General features: G+C 37.0%; 1 protein-coding gene across 1 annotated transcript in view; it reads left to right on the top strand.

The window, feature by feature from the left end:
* Positions 1 to 27,840, top strand: part of LOC110220817 (butyrophilin-like protein 3) — an 85,806-nt gene that overhangs the window by 5,887 nt on the left and 52,079 nt on the right. The window lies entirely within an intron of this gene.

A 27,840-nucleotide genomic window follows, 5' to 3' on the forward strand; every position in this document is an offset into this window, starting at 1 on the left:
CTAGACATAGGCTCTATGAAAAGTGGGACTGCCTGTATGTTATTCTGCTTGGGATTTCTCATAGTACCTAGCACAGTGCTTTATGTATAGTGATACTTAATTGGACTGAAATGTTTTCTCATCTCCCAGTTTAACTTACCTGGCAACTATTTTTCATACACAACATCCATCTTTCCATCTCTTATCTCTTTACTTCTGCAAGGTAATGCCCTATATCTGCTATGTATTCCTTCCTCGTCTATACTTCTTAGAACCCCTCAGATGCCTTCAAAACACGCCAGGGGCCACTTCCTACTTAAGGCCTCTCTAATTCTTTTTCCTGCCCCTCTCATTGTTGGTTCTTTCACCCTCAGAATTATTCATTAAAAAAAAAAAAACTAGTCACTATACTGTGAGCATTTTTCTGCACACATGAACCCCTGATAGAATGTCAATTCCTTGAGCATAAAGACTATCACTTTTTGTCTCTTTTATTCTCAGTGCCTAGCACGTGTTCATGGCAGAATCATAAGAATTTTTTTTAACTGACTTGAGCGTAGAATTTCTTTTTGGATAATTCATTGACTTGGACTAAATTATATATGAAGGTAATCAGATGAAATTGGAGGTCAATAACCATGTCATAAACAAATCATTACCTACTACATAACAATAACAACAAAAACCAACATCCATAAAGGAGAAAGGAATAGAAATTTTATCTCATTAATATAGGGATCTCTCGGATGAGGGAGCTCTTTCTACGAACACAGGTCAATACTTCAGCTACAATTTTTAGTCTTAGAAAATTGTCTAGAGCTTAACAGGTTAAGAGACTTGGGGGTGGGTGTCATACTGACAGTAAATGAATCCAGGTTTTACTGGCTTCCAGACTGGCATTCTTAGCCATAGTTGTCTCTCATATTTGTATAAGCTTTAATATTTACTAATTACTCTGCCTACAACAACCCTATGAGGTTGGTAGTATAAGTATTATCTCCCCCATTTTGCAAATGAGGAAATAATCAGTCAATAAACATTTATTAAGTGCCTAGGAAAAGACAGTCACTTCCCTCAAGGAATTCACGGTCTAATAAAGGGAGACAATATGTATGACAGCTATGCACCCTCTAGCTATATACAGGATAAATTGGACATAATCAACAGAGGAAAGGTACTAGAATTATGAGGGATTAGTAAAGGCTTCTTGTAATAAGTGGGATTTTAGCTGGGACTTGAAGGAAGCCAGGGAAGCCAGGAAACAGAGTTGAGAAGGACAAGCCTTCAAGGCATGAGCAGCAGCCAGAGAAAATATCCAGAGATGAGAGGGGAGGGTCTTCTTCAAGAAACAGCAAGGAGGCCAGTGTTACTGGATTGAAAATACCCGGAGATGGGGGAGAATTTTTAGATGTAAGAAGACTGGAAAGTAGGATGGGAGACAGGTTATAAAGAGCTTTGAACTGCAAACAGAAGATTTTATATTTAACCTGGAAGTGATTGGGAGCCACTGGATCATATTAAGTAAGGTTGTGACATGGTCACAACTTTGAGAAAATCACTTTAGTGGCTATATTTGGGAAAGGATTGGAATAGGGAAAAATTTGAGGCAGGCAGACCCACCAGCAGGCTGTCATAGGGATCCAGGAATGAGGTGATGAAGGCCCACATGGTAGAGGTGATAACATCAGATGAGAAGAACATTTATTGGAGAAATGTTAAAAAGGCGAGATTGGAAGACTTTGGCAACAGATTGGACATGGGAATTGAGAAACAGTGAAGAGTCAAGGATGAAACCTATGTTTTGAGCCTGACGGACTGGAAAAATGGCTAAACAACTAGAAATATGGATTGTTTTCAAATTTCATTGAAACAGGAGGGTACGGTTTGCTTTACATATATGTTTTTTCTCTTAAAAATGAAATTTTTTTATTGGTAAAATCGAGGGTTTCTTTTTGAATTAATGATTTTGAGCTTGTTGCCTTATTTGGAATAAAGGGAATTCTCTCCAATAAAATGTAATCGTCTTGAAAACAAGGCTATTTTATTGTTGACTATATTCATAGAAGTAAGCCTTGCATATAATACGATTTAATATTTTTTTTTTTGCATTGAGGTGAATAGAGCAGAGCCTCACACTTTGAACAAGTGAAGAAAGAGTTGTTGTAAGCCTTGAAGATTACAGAACTTTAGAACTGGAAAGGGATTTTAGTCTTTAGAAATCAAAGGACATCTGCCAGCTAAGATGGCTTTCTGAATGGAAGCAAACTAGTAAACTCCCACATACCTACTCTTACAAAGAAACCTGAAATTCATAGCAGTCTGAATAATGATTAAGACATCCAATGAGAAACAACAGCCTATGACTTCCTCTGCAGAATCATACTAAAAGTTAACCAGAAGCCCATGGGAAATAGAAACAATGCCCATCAAAGTAGCCAGGGTCAGTTAAGGCAAGCAAGTGATATGCTGGAGATTCATAGAGCCTACAGAGCTCTCTGTTTGGAGAGAAGAACAGAAGTTCCCCAAAGAGAGCCCCAGTGTATGAGAAAGCCCTGGGGAGCAGCAATGAATAGCACAGCATGACAGCACTGAGATCACAACAGGCTTAGGATGGGATAGAGAACAGGGTCTCCATTTTATTTAAGTTATATAAGTAAAATTATCCATCTTTCTTCCTGTGATCCTTTCTCTTACTTAATCATAAACTCTGACAGGTAAATTTTTCCATGCTCCTCTAATTTACTTATGATATCATCCTTTATGTCTAAATTATTTATCCATTTTGACCTTATCTTGGTGTATGATGTGAGATATTGGTCTATGCCAAGTTTCTTCCAAGCTGCTTTTTAGTTTTCCCAGCAATTTTTTTTTTCACATGGTGAGTTCTTACTCAAACCTCGGATCTTTGGGTTTATCAAGCACTAGATTACTATGGTCATTTACTGCTGTGAATTGTGTAATTTAGTCCACAGACTCTACCCAGTGTGCCACCTAACTGCCAAATGATATTTTTACCAAATGTTTAAGGATGAATTAATCCAGAGATAAATTGGTATATTTGGTATGATGCACTGGGATATTAAGTAAAAATAAAAAATCATTTGGGTAGTTAGATGGCACAGTGGATAGAGTGCTGATCATGAAGTCTGGAAAATTCAATTTCCTGAGTTCGAATCTGGCCTTAGACACTTACTAGCTGTGTGTCCCTGGACGAGTCACTTAAGCCTGTTTGCCTCACTTCTTCATCTATAAAATGAACTGGAGAAGGAAATGGCAAACTATCCCAGTATCTTTGTCTGAGATCATGATTGCTACCCCTGCTTTTTTTTATTTTACTGTAGCTAAATTATAATAGATCCTGCTCCAGACTCTTATTTAATTCTTTATGTGTCACTCTGTTCCAAGTATGTTTCTTGCAAACAACGTATTTTTAGATTGTGATCTCTGCTTCATTCTGCTATCTGTTTCTGTTTTATGGGTGAGTTCATCCCATTCACATTCACACTACTGACTAACCATTACGACAATTGCAAATTGACAACCATTCAATTATCACGGAGCTATAGTCAGAAACACACAAGATTTAGCAGCTACCATGCTAAAGAAGCAAAGGGCCTGCAGCATAGAATTCCAAATGGCAAAAGTGCCAGGATTACAACCAAGAATAATTCACCCAGCCAAATTAAATATAATCCTTCAAGGAAAAAATGGATACTAATGGAATAAAAGACTTTTGCTCGTTTTATACTTGCTTGCTATGCTTGCTATTTATGCTTGCTAACTGTGCGTTTTCTTCTATTCTACTTTCATTTGTTAATCCTACTCTTTCTCTTTTGTCCTCTAAAGTCTGTGTTGCTTCTGACCACTGACTTCCTTTATCAGACTTCCCTTTTATTAGCCCTCCCTACACCTTTTCTTTTATCCTCTTCTCCTCCTGCTTTCTTTTTGGTTAAGATATATTTCTATATCTAATTGTGTGTGTGTGTGTGTGTAATTTACCCTATTTGAACCAATTTACATGAGTGTGAGGATCAAGCATTGCTGTCCTCCACTCCTATTTTTCCCCCTCTGCTGTAAAAACTCTTCCTTGTACGGCTCTTTTATATGAGATAATTTCCCCCCATTTTTTTCTCTCTCTTCTCATGGGAATTCCTTTTTCTTGCCCATCTCTATTTTTTTTTACATCCTCCCAACCTAATTAACTCACTCCCATGTCCTCTGTCTGTGTAGAATTCTTCTAACTGTCCTAATAATGATAAAGTTCTCAGAAGTTGCATGTATCATGTTCCCATATAGATATGTAAACCATCTAACTTTATTGATTACCTTATGATTTCTCTTTCATATTCACTTTTTTATGCTTCTCTTGAATCATATGTTTGAATGTCAAATTTACTATTTAGCTCTGTTCTTTTCATTAGGAATGCTTGAATTCCCATTTATATCCATTTTTTTCCTTGAAGGATTATATTTAGTTTTGCTGGGTAAATTATTCTTGGTTGTAACCCTAGCACTTTTGCCAGTTGGAATTTTGTATTGCAGGACTTTTCCTTCTTTAGCATGGTAGATGCTAAATCTTGTGTGTTCCTGACTATAGTTCCATAATAGTTGAATGGTTTGTTTATGGCTGCTTAAAGTATTTTCTCTTTGACCTGGGAGCTCTAGAATCTGTCTGTAATATTCCTGGAAATCTTCATTTTGAGATCTCTTTCAGGTGGTGATCTGTAGATTTTTTTAAAAATTTTTTTATTTTACTCTCTTGTTCTGGGATATGTGGGCAGTTTTCCTTGACAATTTTTGAAATATGATATGTAGGCTCTGTCATTTGTCATGGCTTTCCGGTAGTCTAATACTTCTTATATTACCTCTCTTTGATTGTTTTCCAGGTCAGTTCTTTTTTTAATGAGATATTTCATATTTTTTCTATTTTTTTCTTTTTTTACTTTGTTTCAGTTTCTTGATGTCTCATTAAGTCATTAGCTCTGGAATTTGTTTTGAGACATTATTTAAAGTCGCTTGTAAAGGAATTTGGGAGAGCTTAAGTGAATCCCTGGTTTTTCTCTGACATCTTGGCTTTGACATAATTTTTGTTGTTGTTGAGGCTTTGCTTGTAGCTGTTTTGACTTCATTATCTTCTTCTGGGAAGGAGAATCTTCCTTATCACCAGAGTTACTTTTTATCATCAAATTCTGTTTTTGTTTATTCAATCTCTTGAGATTAAAATAGATACTGTTCCTCAGGGCCCCTGCTCCCTCTTGATCTGTTCTTGTACTACAACCTAGAAGTGGGTGTAGGCAATGGCTTTGCCAAACTGCAACTGGACATGCATCCAGTGCTAGCAGAGGGGTCCCCTGTAATCTCTTCTGACCAATTGCCATGTTTTCTTATCATTTCTAGCTTGAGAACTCCTGAAGCTGCTGCTGCTTCTGTTTCTTCCCCCACTGGTGTTTCATTCACCTGTACTCTGAATCAGACTCTACTCCTATGTCATAGATCCTTCCTCTCCATTTCCTAAATTGTCTTGGGCTGAAAGAAAGTCTCACTCTGATCTTTTATTGAAGACTTCAATTTGAAACATTTTTTTTAAAGTTGTTTGAAGGGGAATGTTGGGAGAGTTTGACTGAGTGCTTCTTCTCTACCATCTTAGTTTTGTTGGAACTCAAAATGGAGTAGGTAAATTTATTTTATGGTTCCATTTGGTGACATGCTATTAAAAAGGACATAAAGGAACACTACGTAAAGAGATTGAGAATTGATCTTAGTCTCATCTTAGTAGGCAAAGAAAGGACAGATTTACATCCCAAAATGAGCTGTGGTAAATTTGATTTTGGTTTGAAGGTGAGAATTACTCTATAAATATTTTAAAATGCTTTCAACGACACTTAAAATAAATCTCAGTGGAAGTCCAGAAAGATATTATTTACATAATGACCCAGATTCTCCCAGGACCTAAACTGCTCTGTGGGAGGTAGAATACCTTTGGAAACTACACTAACTTTCTTGGGTAGTCAGCATACTTCTGCTCAGTATGCTAAGAGACTGGCATGGATTAACAGTTCTATTACATAGGGGTGTCCCTCTTATTTCACCCTAGACCAAAGAAATATAAGTAGTAACTCTAGTACCTGGGAAGCATTCATCTGAGGTGGGGCAGTTCTCCTAAACCTGGTCATTCTAGGAAATGATTCCCTCTAACCCTTGGAAGGAGACAGAGGGGGGAAATGTGTGCTTGTGGGAAAGATGGGCCCTATTAAGTCAACAAGCTAACAAAGATTGATTAAACTCTTACCAAATGCCAGGAACTGTACTAAGCACTAGGGAAACAAAAACATGGGAAAAAAAGATAGGATGGACTCTCAGGGGGCTTACTTTCTAATGGGGGAAGACAATACACAAAAGGGAGGTTATGGAAGGAGGGAAAGGAGTTTGGGGAAGTTACTTGCATGGGAGAAACAAACTCTGATAAAGTCCAGAGAATGAAAGATGGCTGGTCTTTCTCAAAGTGAAAGTTCCAAAAGAAATTTATCAGCAAGAAAGGGGACCCCAGGGGCAGAAGGAGAAGGCCGAGGGGGAAGGATCTTTACCCAGCAATGGACTAAGGCCAAACGAGACAGTATTGATGATTATACCATTTTTTAAATGAAGCCTTTGCTGATCCCTTCAGCTACTAATAGCTTCCCTCTCTGCTCCATTAGGTATATAAAAAGCATATGCTTATATATAGGCAGATTGTCTCTCCTGTTAGAAAGTAAACTATTTTAGGGCAGGGACTGTATCACTTTTGTTTTTGTATCCTCATCTTGGCATGATATCTAGCACATAGCTTGTTGTAAATTATGTTGGGTGGGGTGAACATCAGTCCAGAGGATCATCTCTCAGAGGAAGTATTCTGCTTCCCTACATGAGTATCCTGGGACAAAGCCCTAATCATGGCTTTGCCAGGAAGCAGATTATATCAATTTGTTGGTTAACCAGCGTTTTATTAAGTGCTACTATACATAAGATTAGCAAGGGCTAGGGAGTTCCTTTTAGATCAGACCTGGGATTCAAACCTAAGTCTCCTCATTCTTAGCCCAGTCCTTTTTCTTTTATACTACATTGCTTCAATTAGTCAATTAGTTTATTCTGAGACCATAGAGAAGATGAGAGATTTGTCTTCATTCTGTTCTCCTATTTCCCCATGTTCCCAGGCCTTCTAAGTCTAGAATCATAAGCCAACTGCTCTAAAACCAGGGGTACGTTCTGTAGCATCCATTTATAGAGGGCCAAAAAAGTGATTTCTACCTAAATACCTAAAAAAAAAAATTGACTTTGCTACTTACTATTTATATGCCCTAGTGTAAATGACTTTATGACTCTTGGGCTCAGTTTTCTCATCTATAAAATATAGGGATTGGACTCAAATATTTCATGGTCATTTCCAACTCTACCTCTTAAATCTCATTTAACATACATTATGGAATGCTTATGGTTTCCAAAATTTCCTTGTATCTGCTCAGTAGTTTCTTATTGACTATTGAATAACACACAAACTGAAATTTAAAGCCCTCCTCAGTTAGACTGTAGCCTATCTTTCCTGATATATTTCATAATCACTCTGCTTTATTCGTTTTACATTCTAGCCGAACTGAGCTGTTAGCTGTTCTCTGAATTTAACATTCCACCTCTTGTTTCTGTGCCTCTCTCTCTGCAGGCCAGAGAGGAATGTGCACTCTCCTCCCCTCTCTTTTAATATGCTCCCTCTTTTTATGGCTCAGTTCAAATGCCACTGCCTAAGAAAGAAAGAATAAATGAATACATGTATGTATGGATGGGTGGATGGATGGATGGATGGATGGATGGATGGATGGTTGGATGGATGGTTGGATGGATGGTTGGATGGATGGATGGATGGGTGGATGGGTAGAAAAGCACTTATTAATTCCATAAGATATATCAGGCACTGAGCTAAGCAAAAGTAAGACCATGTGTGTCCTCAAGGATCTCACATTCTCATAGAAGAGATAATACACATTTAGAGAAGTGATTGCCAGGGAAGGCATTTTTGGTCTGTGAAGTCACCAGTATGATAAATGGAATAAGCAAACCACCTGTTCTCATGCCTTTTCAAAAGGCAATGCCAGGGCAGCTAGGTGGCAAAGTGGATAGAGCACTGGCCCTGAAATCAGGAGGACCTGAGTTCAAATCCTACCTCAGACCAAACACTTAACACTAGCTGTGTGACCCTGGGCAAGCCACTTAACCCCAATTGCCTAAAAAAGAAAAAAAAAAAGAAGAGACAATGTTGTTATTGATTTGATTATAGTTCTCCAAGCTGGGGTTGGGGGTGGGGGAGAGAACTTGGAATGAGGAGACAGAAAGATGGTTGCATTCTGTATGGATGATGGGGAGGGATATGGATGGCCCTGGTGGAATTGAAGGACATGGTCTCAGGGAGTTCAGAGCTGAGAAAACTTAGCTCTCTGGCCATCATCTGTGAAGGTCTGGGTTGAAGGATGGAAAAATAGGAACACAGAGAGGAAAATGGACAGAGATTCCTGTCCCCTAGCAATCAGTTCTCTGACCAACCTTAAATTATGTTGTATTTATCAGAGGCAGCGTGGAGGCACACTGGATAGAGCTCTAGGCCAGGAATCAGGAAGATATGAATTCAAATTCAGCCTCAGACACTTATTAGCTGTGTTACCCTGGGTAAATAACTTAGCCTCTGCTTGCCTCAGTTTCCTCAAATGCAAAATGGGGATAATAATATCACTTGTAGGGTTGTTGTGAGTATCAACTGAAAGAATATTTCTGAAAGTGGTTAACATAGCACCTGGTAAATAGGAGGTGCTATATAAATGTTGATTCCCTCCTCATCAGTATAAATGTTGTATCCCCATAGGAATTCTTAACCAGGGGCCTATAAAATTGTTTCTTAATATTTTGCTGAATGTATTTCAATGTAAGTGGTTTACTTTGTAACTCTGTGTATTTTATTTTATGCATTTAAAATATTATGCTGAGAAATCGTCCACAGGCTTCACCAGACTGCCAAAGGGGTTCTTGATAGACAAAAAATATTAAGAAGCCCTGCCAGAGTACAATGAAAGCAACTTGAATGCAGTAGCTATTAAAAAAAAAATCTGTCTTTGTATTTACAGTCCCCAACACTGGCACATAAGAAGTATTTCTTAGTAAATGTTAAATTGAAATTAATTGAATTGAATAATAGGATTTGCCTTCCTATAGTTGCCTGATATTAGACGTTTTCTTGAAAATACTAAAGCCTCTAAGTATAAGAAATGGGTGGCTGTATCTTGAAAGGTTTGAAGGTTTCCAGGAAAACCAAAAGTTAGAGGTAATCAATCACTGCTATGCCTCCCAACCTTCTGAATTTGGGGGCACAGCCATCATGCCAGAGCATGCTCTTCTCCTCAGTCACCATCCTCCAATACAACGGAGCATGAATGAAGAGGAAACAGCCCAGCTATTCCAAAACTCCTTCCTGACTAGTAGGGAAATTAGGTTCGATTCCAGACAAGGAAAGCAGAGATCTGGGAACATGTACTAGTTTTTTCTCAGACAAAGGCCAGGCTGTTAAAGTCCTTTGGAGAGAATGCATTTTTTCTAAGTGGTAGCTTGTAAGCTAAAGGGGCCAAAATTTTTGAGATAAGCCAGAGGAACCCATGGAAAGAACTGAGGATTTATTAACCTGGTTAAAAATAAACAATAATCAAAGGCAGTAACTGTAAGTCACTTGTTTTTTGACTTTAGGCAAATCATTTACTCTCTTTGGGCCTCCACTCTTCCATGTGTGAAATGAAGGAATTGGACTAAAGCAGGGGTTCTTAACATGTTTTGTGTCATGATGTCCTTTGGTAGTCTGGTGAAGACTATGGGACCCCTTCCTCAAAATAAGAGGTGATTGGTGGTACTATAGAAAAAGTGCTAGACCTGGAGTCAGGAATATCTGAGTTCAAATCCTGCCTCAGATACTTATTAACTGTGTGACCCTCAGCAAGTCACTTAACTTCCATTTACCTCAGTTTTTTCTTCTATAAAATGGGGCTAATAATAGTAATTATCTCTCAGAGTTGTTGTGAGGAGTAAACAAGAAAATATTTACAAAATGCTTTTCAAATTTTAGAGCACTAGGTAAATGCTACCATTAATATTTAAATACATAAAATAAAATACATAGGGTTTCAAAGGAAGCCCATTATATTAAAATGCAGTTATCAGAATATTTTATTTTTATTCAAACAGGTTTGTGTATCTCAGTTTAGGAACCTCTGCATTAGATGATTTCCAAAAGCCTTTCAATTCTAACTGCTCATCATTCTATAAATTTTATATGGCCCTAATCCATCTCTACCTATCATGAATAAGACAGCTAGGCGTCACAGTGAATAGAGTGCTAGGTCTAAAATCAGGAATATCTGAGTGCAAATGTACTCTGAGAGACTTACTAGCTGTGTGACCCTGGAGAAGTGATTTAACCTCAGTTTCCTCCACTATGACATGGGAATATCACCTGCCTCCCAGGGTTGTTGTGAGGCTCACAACAGATGATATTTTCATAGTACTTTGCACAGAAACTGGCACATAGTAAGCACTGTATAAGTGATGTTATTGTTATGAAATAAATCTACTTCAACTCTCCTATTGGTTTACAGGAGTCAAAAATAGTCTTTCCATAGCAGCTTAATGTATATAATCCACTTGGGTGGGATTCAAATAAAGGACTTGTTTCTTCCAAAGGCCCAAAGCTACTGGCAGAACAACAGTGGAGGTTTCCATGGAAAATGTTCTCATCGAACCTGCAATGACGATGCAAACTGAAGAGAAGAGATTTCATGGGGCAGGCTAATTACCTAATGTTAACACAGTTGTATTAAGGAAACTGAGCATGTGTGCTGCTCGCCAATTTTCTAATCACATCCAGAAGGTTTCAGGACTGTCTCACAGATGTGTCACTGTTGTGGGGTTTTTTGGTTTATTTTATTTTATTCTATTCTATTTTTTTTGCCCAAAAGCTCTTGAGAGAAAAAGCTTTGATTTAAAATCTAAGGTCGCATTTCTCATTAGCTCTTTTATCAAATGAGTAGTTTCTTTACTTTTTTATTAGCTTTGAGAGATGACATGGGCAACAAAAGGACAGAAGAAAACAGAGATGTTTTTGCCCTGTGCCCTAAAGAATGTCTCTTTATATAGTCTGTTCAGGCCTGTTTCCTAAGAGGCATTATTACAGATTGGCACAATTTTAAGTGCTACTGAATTGGTCAATTTTCAGAGAGTTCTAAACAGTTGCCATGATGTGCAACATGTTTTTTTTTAACAGCAAGAAAATGAGCCTATTTTTAACAGATGAGCATGAAAAGTAAAGGATACCATTCATGTATTGTTGTTGATAAGTGGAAAATTATTCTAATAATACTTATTATTCAGGAATTACCAGGACAAAATGGCTTATGAGCATCAATGGCCCATATGAGACAGGCTTTTGTGTTGGCTTTTTTTATTGAAAATTATTTCTGGGCATTCTCAGCACTTGCTAACATGCTTCCTTCCTTTGCCATCCCTCATCCCTCTAGAGGCATCAATACAACTCTTCTGTCAAAACCTTATGAAATCATTTTCTGGTTTTGGCTGCCAAACAGACAATGTTCCAAAAGGTTCCAACAGGGATTTTCTTTCATATCCTGTTGTGCCTTGTATCATCCTTCTTGCATTTTTCTTTCCCCATTCTCTCTTCCTGTAACCCCTTTGTTTCATCATTCACAGCTCCTCAGTGACCTTAGTGAATTTAGCTAATGTGAAAATCTAAGCTACCCATTAGCAGAGTCACAGTTGCCAGAGGTTACAAAAGACTCCTCAAAGTTGAATTTTACAGCTTAAAATATGTTTGTTTGCTCTTTGGTATCCATTTGCCACTTGCTATATTCCAAAGCAGCCAAAAAACAAAACAAAACAAAACAAAACAAAACTGAGAAGATCCAAGGGCAGTCAGGTAAAGATTTCAAGATTTATTAGCAAACTCAAGCCTCTCTAGCATTACTAAATTGTTTACTTTAGAATTGTGCTGTGTGTGACTTCAGACAAACTATTTTCCATCTCTGAGCCTCAGTTTCCTTGTCAGTAAAACATAGGTAGCAGGAAGGATTAGATCACCCATAGTTCTAAAATTCCACCATTCAATCAGTATGTAGATTATCCATTTTTATGGTTTATGTCATAACAACAAAATTGTAAACCAGGCCTTGTTCACACCTACAATTTAGCATACTTCTCTTCCACCATTAATCAATGTATAGTATTTTTATGATGCATAAGTCATAAAGAATGAAAATTAGTAGACTATAATAATAAAGTGTTAGAGATGGAAGGTCCTTAGAGTTGAACTGGTCCAACCCATCATATTGTTTTATTTTTAATTGTTTTAAATTCTGAACTTAATAAATACCAAATAAAATTAGTATTGACATATGTAAATGTTGGCTCAATTGGTCATTTACACAAGACTTTCCTCATTGTTAGAAATTTATTCCTCAATGCTCCCTACCTGATTGAAGGACAGAGTTGATGAGAGCTTAGGAGAAGAGAGAGCCTGTTCTTTTGGCTTACAACTTCAAGAGGGAAATCATGTCATTCCAGACTCTCTTTAGATCTCCAAAGGGAGAAATACTCTGGAAAGAAGCCAACATGTAGAGGAGCCAGCACTTCTCTCATGTCCTTATTCCCAGCTTATTACACTAAAACTGTTGGAAATTTCCCATTGGGTAAAATGTGAGACTCTCTTGTTTGAACTAATTTATCTCTCCCTCCATAGGAGAGCTCATTCTATTGTCTGCTCTATATTTTCATATGAATTCTTTTTCGATTTATTTTTGCCTTTTATTCAGATACATGAGTTTATTTGCTATTTGTTGTGTGAGCTCATTGTTTAATTAGCTTTTGGTAGGAACAGGGTCAAGCAGTGGGTATATAGTTTGGAGCACTCTTTCTCCATTAAGGAATTGTGATCAGGATTGTAATTTGAACCTAAAAATTATTTCCCCTAGACCAGGCTTTGAGGTGCACTTGAGGACCTAGAAGGCTCCATGTGGCCTGGAGGCCACAAGTTCCCCACCACTGCTCCAGACTAACAACATTTAAGGGCGCAGAGACAATTCTAGCTCACTATTACCTCCTCACTAAGGAGAGCAGAGCAGCCAGCGGCTGCTCCCAACCTCCTGATTCCCCTTCCGGCAAAATTCAGTCTCTCTTAGAAAAGGATCAGTGGAGGAGACTCTAGAATAGGCCTGCACAACCTGTGGCCTGCCAAAGGATTTCCCCTACATATAAAGGATGTTTTCCTCTACATTTTTCTCTAGCTACCAGAAACCCTTTGGTATGCTGCAGTTGACCCAAAGGCCACAGGTTGTACAGGCCTGCTGTAGAAATAGGGGTGGGGAACCCTTAGCCTCGAGGCCACACATGGCCTTTTAGGTCCTTGGGTGCAGCCTTTTGATTGACTCTACGTTTTACAGAACAAATCCTTTACTAAAGGGATTTGTTCTGTGAAGTTTGGATTCACATGTGGTGGCCACAGATTCCCCATCCCTGCTACAGATATCCACTCTTGTTTCCCTATGAGACACATTCAGAAGGACACATGTGGACTCTCAAAACTTACATGGGCAAAACAAAGAATACATCACACCATCCCTTTCACACATGCAAAATATATTAGAAAGAAAGTATGTGAATCTATGAATCTCTCTGTATCACTTATTTTTCCTTTTAACTTCGTGACAAATTTACCACACAACTTTCAAAGCTGTCCTGTTTTCTTGCTTTTTCTGGTTTCCTTCTGGCTTTCTCTTTGTTCTCTTCTGTATCTTTTAAAAATGTTTCAGTGATCCTCTTTGCTTTTCTATGATAGAGATGGGTAATTTATTGCTAGTTTCCTTCTTCCTCCCACTACACTCCCTGCCTACATGTTTTTTGAGAAGGAGGAATATGATCATTAATTAATAAAAGGTCAAAGGATGTGAACAGGCAGTTTTTAGAAGAAGAAATCAAAGCTATAAAGAGTCATGAAAAATGCTCTAAATCAGTAATAAATGGAGAAACACATATTAAAATAACTGAATTTATGTCTCATGCCCATCAGATTAGCAAAATTGACAAAAGGGGAAAATTACAAATAATGAAAGGGCTGCAGGAAAATTGATACATTAATGGCATAGTAATTCCTTGTTGGAGCTGTGCACCAGTCCAGTCATTCTGGAAAGCAATTTGGAATTATGCCCCAAAAGTTAGTAAACTGTACTTACCCTTTGACCCAGCAATGCCACTACTGAAGCTATACTCACAAAGAGGTAAAAGGAAAAGGAAAAGGATCCATGAGTACAAAAATGTTTACAGCAGCTGTTTTGCTGTGGCAAATAAATGGAAACTAAAGAAATGCCAATCAATTGGGGAATGGCTGAACGAGTTATTGTACATGACTGTAATGGAATATTATTATCTTATAAGAAAGGATTAGGGGAACAATTTTAAAGGAGACTAGGAAGACTTCAGTGAACCAATGCAGAGTGAAGTGAGCAGAACCAAAAGGATAATTTATACAATGACAATAATATTGTAAAGACAAACAACTTTGAAAGACTTTGCAACTCTGATCAGTATAAGGACTAGCCCTGATTCCAGAAGACTCATGATGAAATATGGTACCTATCTTGTACCAGAAGTGTATGTAGACATGTATATAAACATGCAGACATATGTACACACATGTGCTTACAAACACACATATACATATATGTAAATAGACATTGGGAGTCAATCGAATACAAATATACATATGTATGTATCAATTCCCATTTTTATTTGTTTATCTTTTTGCAACAGGGGTTTTGTTTTGCTTTGTTTCTCAATTTGGAGGAAGGGAAAGATGGGGAATTTTCATTGAAAAATAATATTTAATTTTAAAAAAGGAAAAAGAACATCCTTGTAACAAATATTCACCATCAAGCAAAACAAATTCCCACAATAGCTGTGTCTGAAAATATATGCCTAATTCTGTGCCTTGGCTCCTTCAACTGTCCATCAGGGGTGGATAGATAGTGATTGGTCTTCTGGAATCATAGTTGATCAATTGAGGCAACCAGAGTTCTTAAGTCTTCCAAATTTTTTTTTCCTTTATAATGTTGTGGTTCTTACACAAATTATTCCAAGTGTTAAGCTGTCTTTACTCTGCATCAAGTCATACAGATCTTCTTTTGTTTCTCTGAAACAATCCTTCAAAATATTCTGTTACATTCACATAACATAATTTATTTAGCTACTTTCCAGTTAATGAATATCCCCTCAATTTCAAGTTCTTTGCTATAACCAAAAGAACTGGTACAAATATTTTTGTACTTAAGAGTTATTTTTCTTTTTTCTTTGATCTGAGGTCTCAAGAATGGAAATCTAGAGGTAAAATCACTGACAGAACTTGGGTTAGAACCCAGGTCTCCTGACTCTCAATTAAATGTGTTTTCCGCTAATCCCATAATGTCTACAAGGTTTCTTCTAACCTGTACAAAAAGCTAACATTAGAGGAAAAAACCCAAATGTCATGCTTCATTTTCAGTAATTTGAGAGACTTATACTCTTGTGAACAGAATGGGTACCCAGAACTTGATGATAATAAAGTCCTAGAGTGCAGGGACTATAATTTACACTCTGTTTATTCCCTACAGCATAGTACATTAGAAAGAACACTGGCTCTGGAGTCATAAGACTTGAGTTCAAAACCTTCCTTTGATGCTTTCTACCTATGTGACCTTGGGAAAACCACTTAACCACCTTGGGTTAGGTATCAGTTTTCTCATTTATAACATAAAAGAGTTGGACTATATAGCCTCTGAGGGCTATTCCAGTTCTAAATCCATCATCCTGTAATCCTATGATATCTGTATATTTGGGGCAGGTTTAAAAAACATTATGTTTTACATGGAGCTCAGTATTCAATAGGTGGTCAATATACACATGGTAACTAGTTAGTTGGATGTATCTTTCCAAGTACCTTGATTTATTGTGGGCCTAGAGCAGATGAGCAAGTAATTATCAGGAACGTTGATTCATCCTGCAATTTAAAAAAAAAAACACAATTTATAAAGTTCTCACTATGTGCAAGGCAGAGTGCTAAATCAACGTCTGGCTCTTCATTACCTTTCACTGATAAGAAATGCCAGTAAGACAGTGACATCTCTTGTGGATTTTAGAAAGTGTGACAGTTGCATCTCTCAGAACGGTAACCTGGTTTGAACTGATAACTTTTAATTGGGACAAAACAGAGAGAACAAGAAAATCACACTGAATCTAAATGCTGCCATCTGTGATCCTGCATCAACTGCCACCAGATGACCAGAGCCCTGCCAAATTTCTGCATTATTTCTTCACGTTGACAATTAACATTTGAACCAGCTACTGAAAAAAAATAAAATAAATGACTCATTTTAGCAAAATGAATACTAAATAAAGAAAAAGACAGCAAGTTCACTGGGGTCTTCAACAGCCTACCAGAAGTCCCTTTTCTCCTCAGTGGGATTATGATGATATAAACTTACCGACCCAACAGAACACCATGGTATTAGTGAGTGAGCACTGGACTTGGAGTCAGAAAACGGGTTTTAGTCTTGGCTATGATATTAACTTCCCAGTTGACTTACTCTTTAAGTTTACATGCCTCAATTTCTTCACTTTTAAGTGGAAGGGGTTAGATTAGACCCATTCTAAGGTGCCTTCCCTGCCCCAGAATGGTGTAATTGCTTGGCTTGATTAATGCCTCTTGACCAGCTAGTATTCAAGTGTCTACAATACAAAAGGCACTAAGCTATGTTCAGGGGATATGCAAAGATGAAAAATGACAGTCCTTGCAATCTGGTATGCAGGTCTAGGATTTGGCACTCACCTCTATTCCATGCTCCTCGTAGCTACCAAAGTGATATTCCTAAAACATGGGTCTCATCATTTCTCTTGATGCTTAAGAAGCTACATTGATTCCCTAATGACTCAAGGATTAATTGCAAACTCCTCTGTTTGCCATTTAAAGTCTTTTGTAATCTGGCTCCAATCTAGTTTTTATGATTTAGTATACATTACATACACTATGGTCCAGGGTCTAGACAACTGGCTTACTTTGTGCTCTCTCTCTCTCTCTTTCTCTCCCCTCCCCTCTCTCATTATATTTCTTCTTTGTCCCTTTTACCTTTTAGAAGCATTAGCCTCCTTCAAAGCTCCACTCCAGTACCAGTGCCTACATCAGGTCTTGCTAGATTTCCCCCAGCTGTTAGCACTACTTGTCCCCCAAAACTTCACTGTATACACTTTGTAGATATTTTTTATTTTTGTATGTGTACATCCTGCTTCCCCCCAAAGAATGTAAGGTCCTTGGTAGTAGAGATTGTTTAATGTTGTCTTTATTCCCAAGAATAGACCCTTTAATTCTTAGATGGTAAATGAGGATGTCCTCATACTTCTGTTTGCTGCTGACTTAAAATCATATACCACAGTTTGATTATTTAATAAATTCTTTTCACCATTTTGTTATAGTAGACAGAAGGTTTCTTAAGCAAGAAGGAAGTGGTATTGGTTCTAGAAGCTGCCAGAGACAGTTATCACGACTACCAGTGTAGCTGGAGTAGACGTAGGCAGCACTATCACCAACCATTGCCTACTTTAAGGAAGCACAAGGCCATTTACTATTTGGAGCAATAGCCACCAAAGACAGAGTGCAAAAGTCATTATTTATGATAATGACCTTACATCAACCAAAGAAGGGTCTATTTAGTATATTTTAAAAAGACAAATAAATGTGCAACAGATCCAGAAAGAATAAAATAAAAATAAATACTTCAATGGATCTGTGATCTCATCATTGTTGGTACTCCCTCCTCTGGTGCAGATGACAGATTAGGCTCACCCTGACATACTATACAGTTCTTTCTAAAGATGATGCATCTAATATTTCTGCGCTAAAACCATTCTTTTCAATGATGGATGGTTGGATAAATAAACAAACGAGTGGGAAAAGTTTAAAGTTTGGGTATTTAAAGGAATAATCAATTTTTTGAAAATTCGCTCCTACAGAATAGTCCATTCTTTAATTGTTCTATAAAGTGTTAATATATCTAACCATCCACTGGATAACTATTACACAATTTTCTCTTAATGTACACCCTGAGCTCTAAAGGAAAAGTGAGAAAAATGTTGCTTTTGTTTTTATTTTTAACCACAGGCCACATATAAAATGGAACAGTCTATTGTGGGTCACTAAGTAGAGGGGGAAAAGAAAGCCAGGCAGAGTTTGATGAGCAGCATTGGGGCTGCCTATTCCTTACTTTCACTACCAGGCTTGTCCACATCCTTTTCCAATCATGTTTTCTGTAAGGCATTTTCTAGAACACTATTTGTGCATGAAATGTCCTAGGTGACATCATAGCTACATTAAACTGATCATGAGAAATCTACCAAGATCCTTTCTATTATTCTCCAGTGCTCTCCAACTTGCAGTTTTTCTCTTCAGTGACAGTGATAGCAAGCTGCATCACTGGGACAATATTCATTCTTTTTAATTGTGTGTGTGTGTGTGTGTGTGTGTGTGTGTGTGCGGGGGTGTGTGTGTGTGTGTGTGTGTGTGTGTGTGTGTGTGTGTGTATGTCTGTGGTGTGTGTGTATGTGGGGGGTGTGTGCGGTGTGTATGTGTGTGTGTGTGTGTGTGCGGGGGTGTGTGTGTGTGTGTGTGTGTGTGTGTGTGTGTGTGTGGTATGAGGGAAGAGCCTGGGATTGTAAAAATGTGTTATGCAGTTTCCCAAATGCAATCTAGTGCATTCTCTTTCTCTCATTCAATTCTGGGCCTAGCTCTTATCCGGCCACTTATGCATACAAAAAAGACAGGAAGATTAATGCAGCAACTAAATGGACAGTCAATTTACCTACAGGTAAATAAGCATTCTTCTCCCATTTGTTTTTTCCTATGTGGATTATAAAGCTAATCTCTTAGGGATGATTATGATTCAGTCTCTAAGGCCATCTAATCCAATCCCTTCATTTTATAGATAAGGAAACTTTGGCCTAGAAAAGTAAAATAACTTGCTCAAGTTCATGGAAATCAGTAAGTGATAAAGACAGGATTTGACCCCTAACTCTGGCTCCCCATCCAGTAGACTTACCACAGTACAACTGATTTTCTTAGTCTTGGATTATTATGAAAATAATATGTTCCAACATCAATGCATAGAAGGTAGTACTATATTTTTGTAAGTAAGGTGAATTTTAGTGTGTGCTAGGTGGATTTTTGTTATTCTTTCTTAGAGTTTGCTTTCCCAGGATCCATAGCCATAACAATCTCTAGTTTCTAGGTGTTAGATATGAGTTCTCACGATCATGGTTGAAAATAGTTTCTACTGAGTAGTCTAAGTAAATTATAGGGATGAAGTAATGTAAAATTGTGAGCTATTGCTGGCAAATTACCTTCTTGCAATCTGTATATTTGCCTCAATCAGCCCCCATTGAGGCTCGAGGTGATTTAGGGAAGTGTACAAGTGGTGCCCGTCACAATTGACCCCATCAAGATGGAGGGGTAGTGCCCCCCCTCATGCCAGCCCCTGTGAGAAGGGTTTGCTAGGGAATGCTGTAGGAGTTGGTGCTCCCATTATTAGCAAACTCCCTTTGTGAATACTAGACTAGCATTAAGTAAGCTTGTTTAACCCCTCCAAAGCTGTCTTCCTATCTGACCAGATCAAAAGCAAACCTGCTAGTGAGAGAGAATGCTAGAAGCCCTCCAGTGTCTCCTACTAAGAAACGGCATGGTAGTTGTGTTTATTTGTCTAACAATTGTTTTTGTGCTTTTAATTATTTCATATATTAAATAAACAATCAATTAAAGGATTCATAGTTGGTAGCATGAATATGCATTTTGTTTAAATGATCTGAATTACTGGTAGAAGTTAATATTGTACTATATGACAGCACTTAAATATTTCTAAAAATATTTAAAAATATTACCTATGATGAACATTAGGGAAACTCTCTCCAACTACCCTTTTGTACAGTTTCCTTCTTTTTTCTTTTGTTCATTCTTCCCATAAGCACAATTTAAACACATAGTATACCAGGAACCAAACATGGTGCTAAGGATGAAAAGTCAAAAATAAAACAGTCCTTGCTTTCAAGGGGTCCACATTTCTCTATATATTTATATGAATAAATAAAAACAAATTATATCTTTGGTTGTATCCATTAAGTGTTCTTACACGATTTCTCACTATGCTGGGAGACACCCTTTTTAAAGAGTCTTCAAGGCTGCCCTCTGTTTCAAGTAAAACATTTCCTTATAATCAACAAATGAGAAATGTAGTGGGAAATTATATTTTTCAAATCTGTTTTTGAAGATGCTATAGAAAAGCTTTTGTGGAAACTTATCAATTTCTTTCACCTACTGTAACCAAGGATCGTCAAAAGGTGAGTAGAGTTATTACACAAATATTTTATAAATGTCAAGAGAGGCATATAAATCAACATTAATATCCTATTACCATGTATCCTTTTTTTCCTGATTATTGGAATTTGTCTCTTTTTTATATTTTAAAAATTGCTCCCTTTTTCATTTTTTAATGTCAGTGGAGTCTTTGAATGGGTCAGTCTTTCTCATTTTTATCCTAATTTGACTTTTACAGATGTTCTAAGTAATCAATAAATGACTGAAAATTTCATGAAAAAGGTGACATTTGGGTTGGGAATTGAAGAATGTGGAATATTTCCACAAGCAGCTGGGCAAGTCACTTGACCCTGATTGCTTTTCCCCCAGAAATAACAAAATAATAATAAAAATAAAGGGGGAGGATAAAGAACAAATGGGTATTTTCAACCTCACAATGCATGTGACCATGAGTAGATTGATTAAAACACCTGGCCTCAGTTTCTTCAGCTGTAGAATGAGAGAATTGTACTAAATAAGTATTTAACTGAACAAATATTTATTATTTTTCTACTATGTACAGGGCATTTTGTGACTGACTCTAAAGAAACAAACACAAAAACCAAATGGTCCCTGTCCTGGAGTGTTAATATTCTCCTGGGAAGAGGAAAAGTATGGATTTGCTCAACTAAATGAAATGCAACATAAATTGAGAAGAAAGAGAGCTCTAGAAACTGGGAGGATTAAGGAAAGGTTGATGAAGGAGCTAGAGCCAGAGATGAGCTTTGGAAGATGGGAAGTTTTCACAGTGGTGGAAACGAGGAGGGTCTATGAAGAATGATTCATAGGAATACACAGAGGGTAGAGAGTGACAGACTTGAGCTTGGAGGAAAGCTACTCTGGTTTCCCTGGAAGTTCATGAAGGGGTATAGCATAAAATAAGGCTGAAATAATAGTTAGGACTCTGATTGTGGAAGGTTTAAAAAATATGTATCAGGCTGATGAGTTTGTATTTTGTCCTAGAGGTGGCAGTAAATCACTCACAATACAGAAGAGGGAAGTGACAGGGTCAGACTGTCTTTCCAGTTCTAAGTCCAACAATCCTATAAACAACTCTTATCTACAGGATTGTGTGGAAGTATATTTTACTTACCTCCAACTTTTGCTTCCAATCTAAAATGAGACGATCCTCATTCTTCTTCCCAACCCCCCAACTCCCCTAAGCCCACAGATTCCTTCCTTTACATTTTTTCATTGGTTCCTTTGATATTCTTGGCTTTTCGTTCTTCCAAAGGATTTTTTTCTAATTCATTAATTTTTGGGGTAATTTAATTGGGATGGCAATGAATATATAGTTGGAATTTTTGTTATATTGGCTCTGCCTACCCATTGACAATTAATATTTCTCTATTTAAATTTGATTTTATTTGTATGAAAAGTTTTTTTATATACAGTTTTGTTCATATGGTTCCAGGGTTTGCTTTGGCAAGTGTAATGTCTAGAGCTATTTTAAATGGGATATGTCTTACTATCTCTTCTTGCATAGGTTCCTCAAATATGTCAGTTGTAGAACCACACTTAGAACTCAGAGTTCTGATCTACAGAACATCTTATGCACAAAGCAATAAGATAGTAGGATGGGTAAAAAAAAGAGAATCAGATATTGCTCAGATACTGTGAAAGTAATAAACTTCAGAACATCAAGAGCTCCACAGTTTCATTGCTGAGTATATTCCTTCTACCTACTGATTGCAGTTTCTCCATGCCTTAATAGCTGGTCCTTCATGGCTGAAAAAAAATTCATCGACCCTTAGCCAACCTTGTAATGGTGAGATGCTCTGCTGGGTGAATTCTCAAGGGACAGATAATCTATTACAGATCCAGTACTTGAACCTTTTTTCCCAGCTTGAATATTTGTCCCAGCTTACAGCTCACTGGCATAGGCTTCCAGAATACTAGGTCACTTCCATTGTACCATGAAGCATTGAAGTAAGACTTCATTAAAAAAAAGCAACCAGCTAAGTGGTACAGTGTATAGACCATGGCACCTGGAGTTAGAAAGACCTGGGTTCAAATCTGGTATCAGACACTTATAAGTCATTCAGCTGTTACCTGCCTCAGTTTCCTCCCTATAAAATGGGGATAATAGCCCCTATCTCCCAAGGTTGTTGTAAAGATAAAATGTAATAATATGTAAATAAATCTTTATTGAATGAATATTTCTTATTTTTACTTTGCATACCTTAAAGTAATATAGTAATGCTAGTAATTAATGAAAGTTATTAAGAATGAAGACCAAGAATTCTACAAAAGAAAATGGTTTACAAAATCTATAACTCACTAGCATTCAGTTTTTAGAGGCAACCCTAAGATTTTCACTATTTTAAGCCAAAGGATTTTTTAAAAAATTCTTTGCAATTTTTGAGGCTTTGAATATAATGTTAATTACTATGTTTTAAAGAAACTGAAAGATACATGATTAGTGATCAGATAGGTTTGAGAAGATTTAATGTTCAAGGTTTGAGCATTAAACATTGGTTGATAAGGGAGGGAAAGAGAAGTATATGCTTGGCAATTAGAATTGGTAGAATGTAAAAGGATCTCTGTCAGGAAAACCTAGGATTCCAAATCTCAAATTTAATGAAACATCTTTTCCCACATGGCCATCTTAGGAGGCCATTGTCACAAGGAATAGAAGAAAAAATATTTGGCTAAAGCTATTTGTAGTATAAAAATGAAATTAAAATAGAACCAAGTTAAAGTGAAAGTGGGAGAAAACAAAAAATAACCATGTGATTTCTTCTTTTTTTAATTAAAAGAATTTAACTGAAGCTCTGTAAATGCTTTGACAGATTTGTGTAGGAAAAGCCAGGTTTCAGAATAACCAACTATTCATCCCACATAGAGGAAACTACAAAAAATATGATCCTATCCAAGACTGTATATCCACTTTATATCCACTGATCAAAATCTGACTGATTCCTCAATCCCTTCTCAGAGACCATTTCCTCCAAAAAGCTTTAGCTGATCCCCTCACCCAGAAATTGGCTTGACCTTGATAATGCTCAAATCTTGATTTTATACCTCTTCTGAGCTCAGAGTATTTTGTTAAGATAAACTTATATTACCTTATTTTGTGATTTACTTCAATATTTCAAAAGTTGTTTAAAAAAAGGTGTTTAACTGGTGTTGCAGATCAAAAGGCTAACATAGCTTAGTAATTTTTCATTTGAGAGTTGTCAATATCAGAAAAAAGTCAGCTGGTAGCCCACTATCCTTCTGGCAATGAATCTCTCCAAATTTAATTTCTCTCATTCCAAAATGGCAGACACACAGTCTATTGCTGGGCTGTTTGAATTCTGCTTCAGATATTTAATTAGTTTGTGACCTTGCCAAGTCACCTAATGGTTCTGGGCCTTAGTATCTTCATGCTTAAAATGAGAAGGTTGAAGTTAATAACCTCTATCCTTTCTTGTAGCTCTAATGCAGTGATTTTAGGGTCTGTACATTCTTTTCACATTAGTTGGACCTGTCAGCACTCAGGGCTACCCATAGGGCATCATGGGGTAGCCCATTAGTGGAGATTACTTCCTACCGCTAACTTTAATTTTCTTTTTTCTCATACAGTGCCTAGTATTAAAGTATTTGTATAAATACTTCACGTACATTTTCATTTATTGTGCGAATCAATCAACAACTATTTATTAGGCATTGATTATGTTCCAGTCACTGTGCTAAGGCTGGTGATAAAATAAGAAACATTCCTTCAATAAAAATTTATTAAGCACCGACTCTGTGCTAGGCACTGTGGTGAGAGCTATAATCCAGCAAACAAACAAATAAGTAAGCAATTTTTTTTTACATCTGTGGCCTCAAGGAATTTACATTCTAATGAGTGAATGGACAATTATTTTTTAAGACTAATCAGGAATCTTTGATAAAAGGGGAAAAATTGAGTACATACAAGAACCTACATATAAGAACCTTCAAGTACTAGGTACCCTCTCTGAAGCAAAGGGTACTTCACCAACACTGGGATGGCAGAGTATGCTCCATCCTCATCATAGCAGTTGTTAAAAACAAGTCACTAGGGGGTGCAGTTGATAAAGTAGCACTAGGTGAGTAGTCAGCATGACCTGAATTCAAATAAACTTCAGAGACTTAGTGTTTGACTTTGGGCAAGTCATTTAACATATCCATGCCTTAGTTTTCTCAACTATAAAATGAGGATTATAATAGCCCTTACATCCTGAGGTTATTGTAAGAACCAAATGAGATAATATTTATAAAGCACCTGGCTCATAGTAGACATGATATTTATATGCTATGATGTATCATATTTAATTATAATACATTAGTTATTATTATTGTTAAGATTCGTATTATATTATTTAGTAATAGTAAATAGCAAAAGAGACCACGAAGGCTGTTCACTGGACAATTGGTAGAAGTGGGTGAAGCTGAATTGTAAAGAAAAATCAGACAGAAAAACTCACTTACCTCAAATTTAGGAATCTTCAATGCTAATTTGCATGTGAGATTCACATTAGATATGTTGTAGGACCACCCTGTGGTGAGAAATGACATAGCAAGCAACAGCTTTCAGAAAATACGCATTTCATTTGGGAGCTTCTCCTGTTGTCTGCAGTTCCTCCTAAGGCCCATTTCTCAATTTCCCCCCATCTGCTCTTTCTTTTAGGTCCTGTTAATACTTTTACTATTTAGTGACTCTTCCAGGGGACTGGCAGGGACGAAATTAGGGGTGAAATGTCAGTTAATTAAGTTTTTGTGTTTGCTAAGATTATCTCCAATTTATCCTGTATATATCTTGTTTGTACATAGTAGTTGGCATGTTGTCTCCCCCACTAGACTGTGAGGTCCTTGAGGGCAAAGACTGTTCTCACTTTTTTTTTTCTTTTTTAATGTTCCCAGTGCTTAGCATAGGGCCTGGCTAACAGACAGCATTTAACACATGCTTCTCAACATAGCTTGACTTGCTTTTCTAAAAGGGAGGGTGGGTGCAGCCAGAAATTTGACACTGTTGTTGAAAAAGAAATTTAGGATTCTGTGTGTGTTTTAGTAACGTTTGTTGTTCAGTCATTTCAGTTGTGTGTGACTCTTAGTAATCCCATTTGGAGTTTCCTGGCAAAGATATTAGAGCAGTTTGCCATTTCCTTCTCTAGTTCGTTTTATACATGGGGAAACTGAGACAAAGAGGGTTAGTGACTTGCCTAGGGACATACAGCTAGTAAGTATCTGAGGCAAGATTCAATCTCAGGAAGGGGAGTTTTCCTGACTCCAGGACTGGCCTCTATCCACTGTGCCACCTCACTGCCTTTTAATAACATACCATTACTCCAATACTGGTAGCAATTTTCTGAGTTGCTGAAAAGCTGACCAGGTTCAAAGGTATCAAAAACAAACCTAAAGTGGAATATAAGATTATAGAATTGGAAAGAACCTTAGAGATCATATCCAGCAACACCACAACTGCCTTCCACCTTCCATCCCCTCATTGTAGTGATAAGGAAATTAGAAGTCACACCAAAGCTAGGATTTGAACTCAGTTTCAAACTTAATTTAAAATTCAGAGGCTTTTCTACTACAAGTCAAACTGTCTTCCACTCAAAGAGAAGTCTGTTTTACAAATTCTGGTATATGAATGTGATGGAATTCCATTGTGCTGTAAGAAGTTTCAAAGAAGGCTGGTTTCAGATTAACCAGAGAAGACTTTTATCAATAATGCAAAGTGAAGTGAGCAGAAATAAGGAAAAAATGCAATAACAACAATAACAACTTTGAAAGACTTAGGAGCTCTGATCAACACAGTAACCAGCAACAATTCCAGAGCACTCATGATGAAACATACAAATCATCCCCAGAAAGAAGATTGTGTGCAGAGTGTAGATTGAAGCTTGTGTATAATTTTGACATGGTTAATATCGTTAATATTTGCTTTGCTTGACTATACATGATTTTAATAGATTTTGTTTTTCTTGCTTTCTCAATGGGAAAGGGGTAAGTGGGAAGGAGATATTGCAAAACTGGAAATAAAATAAAATTGGATTAATAAATAGTTAAAAATTTTATATGATCAAAATTATACATTTTATCTTATGTTCTTCTTTGTCCTTTGGTTATGAATTTTTCCCCTGTGCATAAATCTAAAAGTTAGTCTTCTGCTTGCTTTCTCTAATTATTTATGATGTAACCTTTTATGTCTACATCATGTATCCATTTAGGCTTATTGTGATTTATAGTGTGAGATGTTAGATTATATTTAACTTATATCAGGCTGAATTCTAGATTTCTCAGCAATTTTTGATTCTGAGTTTATCTAACACTAAGCTACTATATTCATGCATATCAAGTCTGCTACATTGATCAACCATTGTATTTTGAAACCAGTAAGAAAAAAAATTTTTGATAAAGAATATTCTCATTTTAATAACTGTAAAATATATGAAGTACCTGGCATCGACTCACCAAGGACATCAAAGCCTTGTACTGATTAAGTTACAAAGTGCTTTTTTTTCCCTATCAAATATATTTTCACATTAGTGATGTTGTAAGGAAGAATTAGAACCAACAGGAGGAACCACAAGAATGAGGAAACAAACGGAGAAAAATAGCAAATAACATGCTTCGATCTGCATTCAGACTCCATAGTTCTTTCTCTGGATGTGGCTAGCATTTTCCATTACAAGACTTTAGAGATGTCTTAGATCCTTGCATTGCTGAGAAGGGCTAAGTCTATCAACGTTAGTCATCGCATAACATGGCTGTTACTGTGCATAACGTTCTCCTGGTTCTGCTCACTTCACTCAGCATCAGCCCACACAAGACTTTCCAGGTTTTTCTGCAGTCCACTTGCTCATCATTTCTTATAGCACAAGAGTATTCCATTACCTTCCCATGCCACAATTTGTTCAGCCATTCCCCAATTGATGGGCATTCCCTCAATTTCCAGTTCTTTGCCATGACAAAAAGAGTTGGCTATAAATATTTTTGTATATGTGGGTCCTTTTCCCATTTGTATGATCTCTTTGGGATACATCCCTAGAAATGGTATTGCTAGGTCAAAGGGTGTGCACATTTTTGTAGCCTTTTGGGCATAGTTCCAAATTGTTCTCCAAAATGGTTGGATCAGTTCACAACTCCACCAACAATTTAGTGTTCCAATTTTCCCACATCTTCTCCAACATTTATCATTTCCTGTTTTGTCATGTTGGCCAATCTGATAGGTGTGATGTGGTACCTCAGAGTTGTTTTGATTTGCGTTTCTTTAATCAATAATGATTTAGAGCATTTTTTCATATGACTATAGATGGCTTTAATTTCTTCATCTGAGAACTGCCTGTTCATATCCGTTGTCCATTTATCAATTGGGGAATGACTTGCATTCTTATAAATTTAACTTAGTTCTC

The sequence above is a fragment of the Phascolarctos cinereus genome, unplaced genomic scaffold (assembly GCF_003287225.1).
Source record: "Phascolarctos cinereus isolate Bilbo 61053 unplaced genomic scaffold, phaCin_HiC Scaffold_2;HRSCAF=192, whole genome shotgun sequence".
Taxonomy (NCBI): Eukaryota; Metazoa; Chordata; class Mammalia; order Diprotodontia; family Phascolarctidae; genus Phascolarctos; species Phascolarctos cinereus.